We start from the raw sequence: 5,295 nt of genomic DNA on the forward strand, positions 1-5,295 counted from the left end.
GGTGGCCGCCGTGCAGATCTGCAATTTCCCGCATTGAAACCCTACGGATGCAGTAAATGTCTCAAATATTGCAGGCGGGCCCGAAAAGTGCCATGTACTGGCACGTGTCATGCAAATGGCCCCCTTTGAGAGCACGAGAAGTTTCGAGGTCAACAGAGCAACGGGCAACGCACTTCCTTCACAAAACCGGACACGTTCTCTCTCGATAGCCAGACACTACCTCGGAGATGGTGCAGTTTACAAGCGACCTCCGGTCAGGCTTCTTCGAAACGCGCTAAAACTTTCACCGCACCCTACAAGGGCCATATGACGACACCGTGCCAGGTCCCGAGGCAATACGCAGCTCCGGAGTGTGGCCCCCCTCACGGACGCCGATGACACTGAAGTAATGTTTTGCAATTTTGGTGTTGCATGAATATTCTTGAACACTCAGAGCGTGATCAATTCAGTGTCATCCCGCACGCAACTTCGGAGTGTGACCCCCATCACGGACGGCACTGCCGCCAGCACTGGGAGGAGGGAAACAACCACGTCGGGTCTGCGGTCTTCGGTGGCTAGCAATGCCACCAGAACTTGCGTTGGATCCTCTTACATGTCTTAATGTGTGGTGGCAGGTGTGACCACCTGGCACGTGACTTCGAAGTGTGACCCTTTCATGGATGACACTGTCGCCAGCACTTGGAGGGGGGAAATGGCCACGTCGGGTCAGCCCGAAGGCAATCTTGTGGTGGGTTGGGCTAATACCTTGGTCTGACATGTTCCCATGGGCTGAGTTATCACAACATAGATTCCGAGCCGGAAGAGGTCCACAACATGCATATCTCGTGTAACATCGTACTCGTCGTGCATCACCCACCCATCGCAGAGGAAGATCTATGATGTTGACCATCACACGTGTTCATGTTCGGCCTCACAACCCCCTCCGAGATGCATGTGTAGCAGTTGTGAGGACGGCGATGACGAACGCCGGTTCTTCCTCGACCTCCACGACGCGAGCCTACAATTAATTTGAGTTTCGTGTTTCGAAAGCCGAATGAAACGTGTGGGCTCTGCTCGACACCATGCCGTGTTCCAAAAGCCAGACGAAACATGCGCGCGGTGCTTTCGAAACCCAACCCATCGGTCCGCCAAACATATATTATTTCCTTTCGTCTTCACCGGGAAAAAAACAGCCCGCTAATGAAATCATAATTAGAAAAAAAAATGTCAAAAGAGAGAGACCCACACACTCAATTTCAGTTTCACTTATTCTCATTGGTGGATCCATTTGTGCCACGGATTGATGACTTGGCTCACATCCTACCGTCCATTTGTGCCCAGGAATCCCACAATCCCACATCCATCCATCCATCCATCCGACCCACCGAACGCACCAGCACACACTCTCTCTCTCGCTCGAACCCACCCAAACCCTCGTCGCCTCCTCTCTCCCCCCCGAACCCCTCTCTCCCTCGCCGCCGCCGCCACCCACGCCGCCCGGTTCCGGCGAGCTCCGGCCGCGCGCAGCACGCCGGCGAGATCCCCTTGGTCCGCGTCTGCCTTACCTCCGTGCAGATCCGCGGCTCCCCCACTGGCTAGGGTTTTGCATCCCCTTTTGTTCGCCGGGATCCGCCACGGCAGGCCACGGCGAGGCCAGAGGTGACCGGATCCAGCACTAGTAAGCCCCTCCCCCTCCTTCTCCGCCCACCATCTCCTCCTCACCTCACCTCACCTCATCTTCTCTTCTCTTCCTTCTCTGCAGGTCGCCATGGGCGTGCCGGCGACGACGGCAGGAGGGGCGCACCTCCGTGGGGCGGGACGCCGCCATGGAGATGGATTCCCTTTCCCCACCACGCAGCGGCCCCATGGAGCCTCCCAGCGCCCCAAACACTAGCGGAGAGAGAGGAGCTGCTCCTAGTACAGCACGCCATGGAAGGTTTTTTTTTTTGGGTCTTTTTTTGTTCTTGTTTCTCTTCCCGATCTAAACATGTGGAAGGCCCTTTTCCTCACCATGATTTATTCATCTCCCCTTCCTCTGTTTTGTGCAGGTTGCTCTAATGGCGAAGCTTCTGCTGCAGGACGCCCTCCACCCCTCCCCTGCAAGTATTGGTTCAGTTTTTGTGTGAAATTCGATTGTCATTGTGCTTTTTGATGCTTGCTTCAGAAAAATAAAATCATGGATAGATAGAAGATGGAAACAGTGAGCTTCCTTTCAAGTTAGTAATACTAAAAATCATTTGGCTCATCAATTTTTCATGTCTTGTGTAAATTCCGCTCCATTGCAATCTGGCTATGTATGGATGGTTTGGTACAGTTTGCCATGGATGAGTATATGTAGTTACGTACACATGTGCTCTGCAGTTTTAGTTCTTCTTGTGTTGCTGCACTTAGTCTAGAGATACAACAACATTAGTTAGGTCCATGGATGGATGGATCAACACATACAGCTAGCAGTGCTAGCAACAACAAAAAAATAACCTTGTTATTGATTCTGTTGACGCTAGCATGCTCTGTTAGTTTTGGAGCCCAACCATGGACTATACGTACTAAGCTAGCTCAAGCACACACACAGGCAGCTTGATTTATTTCTGTAGATACTAGCAGCAGCACGCGTGTCTCCTATACTAGCTTGCTTAATTTCTGTACTAGATCAACGACACTAGCACTTGTTTGTTAGATTCGGAGCAGCAGGCATCCTCCATGGACGATGACGACAACCAGGTCATCCACCGCCACAACGACGCCCCGCACATGGTCCAACTCGACTACAACATCCTCCACCGCGTGACGGCAACGTGGTCGTGTGCGGCATTGACTACAACCTCCTCTCCTGTGAATCCGTCTCCTACCTCTAGCTCCCTCTCTTGTGCTGCTATATTAGTACCTTGCTCTGTTTCATGCGCATGGGTGATTTTGTTTGTGCTTGCCGTGCTTGTGTCATGGAAAAGATCATTTCTATTTATTTGTGCTTTGTTTTCTTTATTATCACGAGTTGCAAAATTAGTAGTGGGAAGTAAACTTTTGTTAACTTGTTGGTTGAACCAATGGAACTACTGTTATATTTGATTTGTCGCTCAACTAGTGCTGCAATGATGGGTTCGAATGATTGCATGACCCTACTGTTGGTCTATCATTGCAATTATCTTGGTCTTATAGACGTTATTGTTCCTGTCACATAGCACATGCTAGTTTCTTTATTTTGGCTGGCTGATGGTTCTGTTTGTTCATATGCATAAGTGCTACTGTTTCTTTGTTATCTTATAAAGGATATAGTCCTTCATTTGTATATAGCTGAACCCTCTTATTGATCAACATATACTGATTCATCTCTTTACTGCAATTACTCTGTGTAGTTCATGATTTGCTCCTGTAGTGGTATAAAATTATAGTTTCTCTTTCAAGCTGGTATCTGTGTTTGATATATGCTAGTCTTTATCTAAATACCATGTATTGCCATTTCTTGTATGGTTTAGTACATCATCTACTGGTGGTTTAGTTATATGGTTTAGTTATGATGGTTGCATGTAGTGATAACCCAAGCTTAATTGACGGATCCTAATTTGAGTTGATCTTTGGGTTTGGCTTTGATCCATACTTTGCTGGCTCTACTTCTGTCTTGGGTTATTCCTTACTGCCAATTGAACCTGTTCCATTGGCCCGATTTACGTAGTGTTGGCTCTCTTCTACTGTTTCTTTGATCAACTTAACCTGATTGGGGTTTGACTAATGTTTCCAAACTCCTAAGTGCTAGCTCCTACAGCAAAGGCATTTCCTTTAGGGGAATGGTACATTTTAACCTTCATCAAGTTTTTCCTGTTTGTGGTTTCTTGTTTTGCAGGTTGATGAACTGGAAGAAAGAAGCAGAAGATGAAGAACTAGATAGTTTAGTGTAGGTTTAGTTTAGGGCTTTTCCTTCTTTTATTTCTTTTTCCTCAATTATAATTTCTGAATGCTTGTAATTGACATTTATAATAATATAAGTCTATTGTTTCTTATTCAGACCAAATAATTTTAATGTTTCATTTATTATGAATGTAATTTCTTTTATTCAATTTTTGCAATATCACTTGTATTATTTATTTATGAATATAGCTTGGAGCTATGCTGACGGCTTAGCCGTCGGCATAGATGTGCTACTAGCTCATACATGCCACATGGCAGCTCCTGATAGCTCTTGGTCGAGGACTATGCCTACGGCAAAGCCGTCGGCATAGTTTTGCATCTATGCCTACGGCAATGTCGTAGGCATAGTCCATGACCAGGAGCAACCATGAGTTGCCACGTGGCATCTATGCCTATCCCGACGGGAAACTGGCCTGTGCCGACGGCCTGGGCCGTTGGCATAGTAGGTCATTCTGGTATTGTCGCAGCCCTAGATCAGCCTTTGTTTGACTTTGCTTGCTCATCATGTCATCATGTTTAAATTCAAATGAATTTGAATTGGGGATGTTCAAACCCTAGCATCAAATGGAATTCATATAGGTTCAACCTAAAAATATTTTCAATGAACCCGAAATGCCCTTTAGAAATGTTCATGATTTATGGAAAAAGTTGAAAACCTTAACCAGAGATGATACACATTTTTCCAGGACATTTTTGGTCTTTGAATTAAATCAACACTTATTTGAATTGGAGTATAATTTCCTACAAATACTTTTGTAACTCCAATAATTCTGAAAACTTGTGAGTGGCCTCATAATTAGGCTTTCTTTGGAGATTTCGGCTTTTTTATTATAGCAAATATCTTGGTGTGCGCGTTGCTAGGGAATAAAACAATGTCCAAGAAATCTCACTAAATATCAGCAGGTTTATACTCCCTCCGTTTCTAAATACAAGTCTTTTTAGATATTTCAAGTAGGTTACAACATACGGATGCATGTATATAGACATATTTTAGTGTTTCAGATTCACTCATTTTGCTTTGTATGTTGTCACTTGTTAGAATCTCTAGAAAGACTTATATTTGGGAACAGAGGAAGTATATGTTAATTGTATCATTCACCGATTAACATTGTCGTCTTCCTTCAGCACCGTTATGGCTCTCTGGTGTTATATACTGTGGGAGGGAGTTTGCCCGGTTTTTTTCCGCAATTAGAACGTTCTAGCCCCGGTCATGCTCAAATCCTTGGTCCGCCACCATGTAGAATCATCCCATAAAAAGAAAACTTTCAATGTTATGAAAAAAAGATTAATTACGTGCAGGGCAGTGGCTAATGTAAACAGGAGGAAGCAGAAATAAGCGGGTCTAATTACTATGTGGTCTAATTTATCACAAGAAAAATAATCAATAACGGCTAGTTCAAAAGTACTATATGT

At 45.4% G+C, this 5,295-nt stretch overlaps 1 long non-coding RNA gene across 1 annotated transcript; it reads left to right on the plus strand.

The window, feature by feature from the left end:
• Window positions 1-1,357: 1,357 nt before the first annotated feature.
• On the plus strand, window positions 1,358-3,985 carry LOC109737188 (uncharacterized). Its single transcript, XR_002226527.4, has 3 exons — window positions 1,358-1,657; window positions 1,742-1,915; window positions 2,028-3,985. It is a non-coding gene; the product is annotated as an uncharacterized lncRNA (long non-coding RNA).
• Window positions 3,986-5,295: the final 1,310 nt, after the last annotated feature.

Source organism: Aegilops tauschii, chromosome 2 (assembly GCF_002575655.3).
Source record: "Aegilops tauschii subsp. strangulata cultivar AL8/78 chromosome 2, Aet v6.0, whole genome shotgun sequence".
Classification (NCBI taxonomy): Eukaryota; Viridiplantae; Streptophyta; class Magnoliopsida; order Poales; family Poaceae; genus Aegilops; species Aegilops tauschii.